Source organism: Hyaena hyaena, unplaced genomic scaffold (genome assembly GCF_003009895.1).
Source record: "Hyaena hyaena isolate Hyena2069 unplaced genomic scaffold, ASM300989v1 scaffold_31, whole genome shotgun sequence".
Classification (NCBI taxonomy): Eukaryota; Metazoa; Chordata; class Mammalia; order Carnivora; family Hyaenidae; genus Hyaena; species Hyaena hyaena.
The window spans coordinates 3,846,255-3,855,588 of record NW_024080664.1 but is presented as its reverse complement, the minus strand read 5'-3'; positions in this window follow the sequence as shown (position 1 = coordinate 3,855,588).

Genomic DNA, 9,334 nt, shown 5'->3' with positions numbered 1-9,334 from the left:
GGAGTGAGGCCGCTGCCTGCTCCTGCGTTTTGATCTGAAACACTTTCCCCACGGGAGGGACACAGGCCCCTTCGATCTGAATGAAAGCTCCTGAGTTAAGGGTCAGCTGTGGCCAGGCGGCCAGTGCACGCCCCCTCACTGCCCGTGTGGGTGAGGGCGGCGGGACCAGGTGTCACTGGAGGGGGAGGTGACTTGGGGCCCCTGGAGGTGACTTGGGGCCCCTGGAGGTGGCTGGTCTGGTGAGGGTTGGGCAGAGTCCCTTTTCTGGGCCCAGAGAAGCCTTGCTGGCTATTGGAGGCCACTTAGGACAGGGGCAGAGAGGACCCGCTATTTCCTGGGGAGAAAGTCAGGGGGAGGTCGGCCACCGAATGTCAGCTTTTAGCAAACACCTAGGAGACCCCGGGGCTTGCTTTCTTCTTTTCCTTTTCTTTTCTTTTTTTCCCCTAAGTTTATTCATTTATTTTGAGAGAGACAGAGAGAGAGAGACAGAAGAGAGAGACAGAGAGAGACATTCACAAGTGGGGGAGGGGCAAACAGAGAGGGAGGGAGAGAATCCTGAGCAGGCTCAGGGCCTGATCTGGGGCTCGAGCCCACAAACCGTGAGACCGTGACCTGAGCTGAAATCGAGAGTTTAACTGACTAAGTCACCTAAGTGCCCCGAGACCCTGTGCTTTCGAGAGAGGTACTTTGATGATTTAGGGGCTGCTGCAGAGAAAACAGGGCCGGGACCGCGTGCAATGGGGGTCTTTCGGGTTTGCTCAGTCTTGTCAGAGCCTGCGTGGTGGGCTGTTTCCACCGCGGGGGCGGGAGGCAGTCCGGTGGGCACGGGGTCCCTGCTGCAGACAGAGAGCCGTGTCCATGCCTTCTCCCCCGAAAAATTCCCCCCTGTGGCCCAATGCCGTTGCCCATCCCACACTGCACTCACTAGCTTGTGCCCTGAACAGACTTCTCCTTGTCCCCCTCGCCTGAGGCCACAAGGCTTTGCAGGCACCCAGGAGCCCCCCCACCCCCACACCCGGGGGAGCACCTCCCAGCCCCTGCTTGCTCTTTCTCCATCTGGCTCCTCTGTGGACCCCTGGGCTGCCAGGCCCGAGACCATCCTCCCCGAAACAGCTGTGGCTGATGACGCCCCCCTGGATGGCACCGTCCCCAAATTTAGACATCTCCCTCCCTGTTTAAATCACAGTCTGTGGCTGTGGCGCTGGGTCCAGAGTGTGACGCTGATGGAGGGGGGAGCGTTGGTTCTAATTTATGTGTTTTGCAACTTAGGACGTTATGGATGCATCTCTGTTCCGTCATATCAACAAGTGAAAATGGAAAACCCCAATGTTTTTCTTATTACAGATGAGGTACATGCTCATTGAAGCTGTTCGGAAAATACAGAGAAGTATAAATAGGAAAATTAAAATCAGTTGTAAAATCACAATCAGTGTTGACATTTTGATGCATTTTCTGCACGTTTCTACACATCATGTGGCAGTTTAGAGACTGTTACGTTTGAACGTGTGCCTGGAGGCCTTGAGAAAATCCAGTTTCCACGGCGCCTGGGTGGCTCAGTCAGTTGAGTGCTGGACTCTTGATCTTGGCTCAGGTCATGGTCTCACGGTGTGTGGGATTGAGCCCCAAGTTGGGCTCTGCATTGGACGTGGAGCCTGCTTGGGATTCTCTCTCTCCCTCTCTCTCTGCCCCTCCCCTGCTCACATGCTCTCTCTCTAAAATAAAATGAAAGAAGTTAACCAAAGAGAAAAGAAAAACCAGATTCTGATTCAGAAGGTTTACGGTGAGGCCAGGATCCCACAGGTTTGAGACTCAGGGCACACTGAGGCTGTGGGTCTGAGGGATGTGGAGTTAGAGCTCAGCCCAGTGGCTTGAACATTGCCTTCACCATGACACAGTGCTGGTGAGCAGATTAAGTGACCTCTCTGAGCCTCAGTTTTCTCATCTGTAAAAGGGGCATAGCATCTACCATGGAGAGATTTTGTAAAGAATAAATGAGATAGAGCACGGCAAGATCATGCTGTTGCTGGGTATGCTGCAAGTGCTGAATAACATTGTAACAAAATTTAAAATAAATGGATTATCTCCCAGAACACTGTAGTTTGTACATGCAGCTTAACATCCTGCTTGCTTTCACTTGACGTCATATGGTGAGCATTTTTTTCAGCATTAAAAATTCTCTGAAAACATAATTTTAATAGCTTTGGGTTAATGGCCCTCACTGTGTTGATGGACCATAATTTATTTGAGCATTAAAATGTGGGAATAATTGTTTACTCCTGTATATTTTATAATCCAGTGAAATCCTATTAACATGGTAGCTATTTTATAGAAGAGCATTCTGGATTTTTTTTTTTTTTTATGTATGGTTTGCTTTCTTCTGGAAAACAAGGGTGTCATGGCATTTGGAGAGAACAGTTGTAGCAATTTATAGACCTCAGGGAAGGGTGTTTTTCCTGTTTCGTTCTCAAGTTCTGAGGGTTCTTTGTATCCTCTGAGCTCTTGACAACAATGATAGCAACATAGTTATATTACCAGAAACCCCCCCAAAACCAAAATCCAAACTTTGTAGACCTAAGTAAAACTAGGGGTTTTCAGACGAAAAGGATATTTCATGTCTTTGCTTCTAGTGATGGTGGAAATAACCATTAAGAAGATTTGGGGGGAAATCTCGACATTTTAAAAAAGAATTTCAAACATTTTAGGATCTTTTTGCACCTGGAAGAGTTGCTGGTGGTGGTGTTTTTGGTCAGTTTCACAGCCAATAATCCATTTGTAAAGACATTTCATGGCATTGATATCTTGGGAAAGATGTCTATTTGGAATCCATCTTGAGTGTTTTATGGGGCTCCTCTCTTCGTGGGCCCATGGGAGCTGGCTTTGAGGGGACTATACACGTGGTGCCCCGTCAAGGGACACCATCCAGCAGGTGTCCGAACCAGACACAGCTGCCAGAGTGATTGCCACGGGGATCCACACAGTCCCTCCCCACAGGGGAATAGTTTTCTTGTAATGGCAGGTTTCGCTTGCAGCTGAGGGTAGATGTTGATTGTCTTAGCATCTTGAATGAGGATTTTGTGGACTGTGAACCGGGCAGTGAGGAGGTGGCTGGGGGTCTCCATTCATTTTCCCTCCAGACAGCAACGCCCGCTGCAGCTGGGACCCTTGACAATCGCCTTTCTGCTGAGACTCGTGTCTGGCAGATGTGAATTATGCATCCAGAAAAGCCCTGTGGGGAGAAGATATCATCCCACCAAACTCCAATGTGCTCTAGCTGCTGGTATTTCTTCGCAGACGGGCACAAAGTACACTGAAGCGTGAACAGCCATCCTTTGCCGTTCATGCTGTCATCCAACATCCACGGGCATTTGGCAGGTGCTCTGAATCCCAGACCTTCCTGTTAAACCCTAAATCTACCCCAGTAGGACTCCCCTGCTGCGCTTCCTCCTGGGGGAATTTGTCAGGGACTCAGCCAGTCTGCAGCCTTCCAGTAATGCTCGGGGCCTATGCACGGCAGTGCTCATCTCCCTCCAGATTCCTCAGGGACTAAAGAGCTTTCTTTTCTCTCTTGCTGACATTCAGGAGACGTCCGCATTGGCCACTCAGATGGTCCTCAGAACTAAGTTGTTCTTCAGCTTTTTAACTCCGATAGAAGCGTGACATCTTCATCTACCTGATGCTATTTATCTTTTATCAGTGATCATGTTTGTCCTGAGCACCGTTGCCAGGAAAAATATTGTTGCATCGATTGTAACATCTGTTCACATGAAATCTGATATTCAAATTCTCCGTGTCCTGTTCTCTGACAGCCAGTATGTGTTCATGTGCCCCCGGGGCCATCACACCCACGTCTGTAACCAGCCGAAGTTGTTGTTCACCTTCGTGGTGTTCGTTGTTTTCTGAAATAGCACAAGCCTGCTTTTACACACTTAAATGATTCCAAAATACAGTCACAAAGGAAAGGTTCTCCGCTCTTCTCTGGGCACTTCCCCTCTGCAGGACCTTCTCCAGGGAGGTGTTCTGGAAGGGTGTCTGCTCCTCCCAGACATTGGCAGCTTGCCAGGATTGTGGAAATTTGACATCTCTGTTCTCTGAGAAGCAGAGCATGTTTCTTGGGTGGACATGATAACCAGCAAGCCTGGTCATGCTGTTCTACTTGGGAGGGTAAACAGGCTGCGCCAGAAGAGGCAGCTCAGCCACTTGCCTGCCTGTCCCTCTCAGGACCCTGGGCAGGTCCCTCAGAGGCGTGGAGAACCCTGCACTGTGTGCCTGAGAGCAGTGGCCATGTCACATAGGCCACCATGCGTCCTGGACAAGGAGAGGGATTTATAGGTATCATGGCCGGTCCTGTGACTCGGACAAGAATGGATCCTTGTTCAGTATCATGTGACCATCTTCAAATCCCGGCTGTATGAGAAAGGATAGTGCTTGTCTCCATGGGGGGCCCTGAGACATCCAGGGGAGCAAGTCCCAAGTAGGAGGGAGCCAGGTCACAAACACGGAGGGACATTTTGCTCTTGGGCTGTTGGCTGTTCGTCCAGGCGCAGAAGGACTCACACTCACCAACATCTGAGTCTGGAAACATGTTTTTTTCCACGGAGCGGTTGTCCACTTGACCTGCTGAAAGTGGTCTTATAAGAAGGCTGACTCAAGGGCATCTTTAAAAATTATCAGTGTGAGCCATAGTCACACCTAAAGAAAATGTTGATCTTTGTCTCCTTCCATGGAAGAAGTTGATCTGTGGACTTATACATGATCTTCCTTTCTAGGACCAGCTCTGCCACTGATATGAACCCCAAGGCTGCTGTGAAATCGCCTTTCCATATTTACCCAGAGGTCTACGTACGGAAACAACACTAAACGGCACAGGGAAGAGCTGAAACCTTACCATATATTTTCAAAAATTTTTAAAAATTTTAGTTGTGGTAAGACACGTGACAAAACTTACCATATTAACCATTTAAAAAAAATTTTTTTTAAATTTATTTCTAGGAGAGAGAGAGAGACAGCGTGAGCAGGGGAGGGTCATAGAGAGAGGGAGACACAGCCTCGGAAACAGGCTCCAGGCTCTGAGCTGGCAGTCAGCACAGAGCCCGATGCAGGGCTCGAACCCACAAACCGCGAGATCATGACCTGAGCCGAAGTCGGACGCTCAACCGACTAAGCCCCCCAGGTGCCCCCATATTAACCATTTTTAAGTGTTCCTTTCAGTAGTGTTCTGTACACCCACGTGGCTGTGCTGCATCGCTACCGTCCATCCCCAGAACTTTTTTATCTTCCCAGACTGAGACTTGAGACCAACTAAGCTACTCCCCATCTCTCCATCCCTCCTCNCCCCCCCCCCCCCCCCCCCCCCCCCCCCCCCCCCCCCCCCCCGGGGACGCTGTCTTCCCTTTCGTCGCCGTGAATTTGACTACTCTGAGTCCTTCGTGTCAGCGGAGTCGCGCCCTGTTTTGTGACTGGCTTATTTCACTTAGCGCAACAACTTCAAGATTCATCCCTCCGGAGATGTGTCTCAGAGATTCTTTCCTCGTGAAGGCCGAGTCATATTCCATTGTGCGGAGGGACTGCGTTTTTGCTTATTCGTTTCTCCGTCAGCGGATACTGTGTTGCTTCCACCATCTGCTTGTTGTGAACAATGCTTTTGCAAACATGCGTGTGCAGACACTTCTCAGAAACCCTGCTTTTCATTCTTGGGGGTACATACCTAGAAATGGAATTGTGTAGATCATGTGATAACTCTATTTTCGGTGTTTTGAGGAAACTCCACATTGTTTTCCAAAGTGGCCATACCATTTTGCCTTCCCACCAACAATACACAAGGTGTCCATTTTATCCATGTCCTTAGCAACACTTGTTTTCTATTTTCTGATAGTAGCCATCCAAATAACTGGGTGTCAGGTGATACCTCGCTGTGGCCTTAATTTGTACTTGTCTCGTAATTAGTGATATTCAGCATCCTTTCATGTGCTTATTGGTCATTTATGTATCTTCTTTGGAGAAATGTCTATTCAAGCCCTTCACCCATTTTTAATTAGGTTGCTTTTTGTTGTTGTTGTTGTTGAGTTGTAGGAATTCTTTATATATCCCGTATAATAACTCATATCGGATACATACATTGCAAATATCTTCTCCAGTTCTATAAGTTGCCTTTCACTCTGCTGATTGCATCCTTTGATGAACAGAACTATTAAAAATTTTGATGTAGTCTAATTTATCTGTTTTTTTGGGTTGCCTATCATACAGTTTGTAGGATAAAAACTTCTTTTGGTGAAAATGTCAAAGAACCAGACAGAAATGAGAAAGCACCTCATGATAACAGATTTCCCGTGACTTCTGGAGGTTGCCAGCGTAACTGAGAAGTTGCTGTATGGTGCATGGAGGGGAAGCCCACGTCCATCTGACTCTCCGAGGGGTAAGGCTAACATTCCCTTCGTACCTAACACAATCCACACAGCTCAGTGACCATAACAGCTCTGAGCTCAGCTATGGAGATTTAAAGGAGCAAACACCCTCTTGTTTCAGAACAGACTCCTGGGGAACATGGCTCTGTTTGTCACGTGTCACTTCCATACATCTGTGCACACACACTCACATTCACACCACACGCATGACACAAACACCACACACACATATACGCATGCACATGGAACACACATAGACACACCACACACACATCATACATGTATATATCCACACACATACACTCCACACATCACACACACATATACACACACACATTCATACACACAGGCACACACATACGCACCATACACGTATATACACACATGTATACATACATGCACACACACCACACATGCACATATGCAAACACACATATAATATGTGCACATAGCATATGCATCACACACACCACACATGTATGCACACATATGTACACACAAACCACATGTCATGCAGACATATACACACACCACATACCACACACACATACACCACATATATTACACACACACCATGCACACTTGTACATGCACACACATACACATACACACCACAAACCACACATATACCGCACACAGATATATACACATACCACATATGCATACACACATGTTCAGGGACAGATTATCTCCTAATCCTTTGTTCTTCTGATGCAAACATGACCAGCTATCCCTGGCTTTATTTTTTTTAATTAAAAAAATTTTTTAATGTTTCATTTATTTCTGAGAGAGGGAGAGACAGCATGAGCAGGGGAGGGTCAGAGAGAGAGGGAGACACAGAATCTGAAAGAGGCTCCAGGCCCTGAGCTGTCAGCACAGAGCCCAACGCAGAGCTGGAACCCATGAACCGTAAGATCATGATCTAAGCCGAAGTCCGACGCCTAACCGATTGAGCCACCCAGGCGCCCCTCCCTGGCTTTAATCATCAATTTTTGAAAACCATATCTTGTGCACTGTACATATTATGTTTTCTATCAAAATAGAAATTCTATCCAAGACTGAGGCTCTAATTCCCAAATGCACGTTAGTAAACTTTTGGAGACATAACTATTTTTCGATTTGTGCCATGGGGAAAGGATGTTCCCAGGATCACTGAAGCGTTGCCTCTGTCTGGGCCCCCCCTTGCTCTTTCTCCTGGTACTGCCTCCACCGCATGTCATTGCTCAGGCCTGGAGCTCCATCTCGGGCACCTCTCAGGCTGCACCCGGAATTTGAGGCGGCTTCTGCACCGAGAACCTGGGCGGGACACCGACCCCAGGGTCCAGCACGTCAGAATGAAAGCAGCGTCCCCACCCATCCTGGGTGCTCTCCCGGGGTCCGTCATGTCTCTCTGGGGGACACAGTCACCTCTGGGGGCCAGGCCGTTCTCCATAGTCCCCATCCACCATCCTAGAAGCTGCCGCTTCTGGAAAGTCAGTGCATTTCTAGAAAGTTCCCTGCCTCACATCAGTGTTTTTCTGGCCTCTTCCCGAGCAAGTAGCCTGCTGTTCCCCACCTTTCCCACTGCCGCCACCGGCTGCAGGTCCCTGAGGTCCTGCAAGCAGCTCCGCTTCCCGGAGCGGGTTACAGCATCCAGGTCTCTTCATCCCTTCCCAGGGGAGGGCAACCCTCAGCCTGCAGCCCATGGCCTCCTCCTCTGCAGGAAGGTGAGAAACCCCTGGTGCCCCCACAGGGTAGGGTGAGCGAGTGCCGAGAAGTCAAGTGAGCATCGGCCCCTGCTCGGCCCCACTGGCCTCCCTTTGTGATACACAAATCACTCCAGATGCTGTTTAAACAGATTGGAAAACAAAACTAAATAAAGGCTGCGGGCAGGTGGGAGATGAGGTGGCCCCGGGGTTTGGGCGAGTTCATGCGTGAAGGGTGTGGTGGCCTGGGAAGGCGCCCAGCCCAGTCTGAAGGTGATCGGCAAGTTCTGTGGCCAGAACTGCAGCCGAGCAGCAACCTGCTGGGTCAAGGTCTTGCTCTACCTTTGTCCTTTGAAATAAAGCTGCTCAAAACAGTACCCCGAAGAGTTACTCTCTGTAGAGCAGGGGAGCCGGTTTTGTCCATTTAGTAAAACGACAGTAAATGGAGTGTGCTGCTGGCTGATTGTTCTGCAAGGAAGAGCTAGCACAGTGCTGCCAGCGTTTAACCCCATTTCTTACCTATGCTCTTTCCACTTGATCAGTTTGCACACGGGCTGCAAGAAAGCCAGTAGTGAGAAAGCTGAGCCATTCTCACGCTCCCCAAGGACTGTTTTCTGTTTTGTTTTGTTTTTGTTTTTGTTTCTACCTCTTGTGAGAAAGCAAACAGGAGGTACAGGAGCTGCCATAGAAATACTGATCACAAGTAACTGTTTACGGGGCAGTAACATTTCTCTCACTTCCCATGTCTCTTACATTACTTATTTCATCATTTTCTGGGAGTTCCAAACACATTCTTTCCTGGAATTCACGCTGCATTAGGATTCTGGGTACAAATATGTTATATATTTGATAAGGAATGGGTTCATGCAGCTCTCCAAAGCCACTGGTCAGGGGTTGAAATCACTGCGAGGAAGAACAAGTCCCAGAAGAAACAGAAATAGTATGCGCATGCCCTTTGTCTCTGATGTAATTGTTTTTTTAAAGTAACGCAATTACAAAAAAACATCGGTGAGTTTTGCAGTGACCCATGCCTTAAGCTGCATGGTTGGTACCCATGACTATTTGGCCTTAGGTATTGTTGACACATCTCTTGACCCTGTCATTCTGAGACCCATGCTGCCAGAGCCAGAGTTTTCACTGAGAAGTCTGGCCAGTGGGGTCCAGATTTTCCAGATAATGTCTATTTCATCCATCCATCCACCCACCCATCCATCCATCCACCCATCCACCCATCCATCCATCCACCCA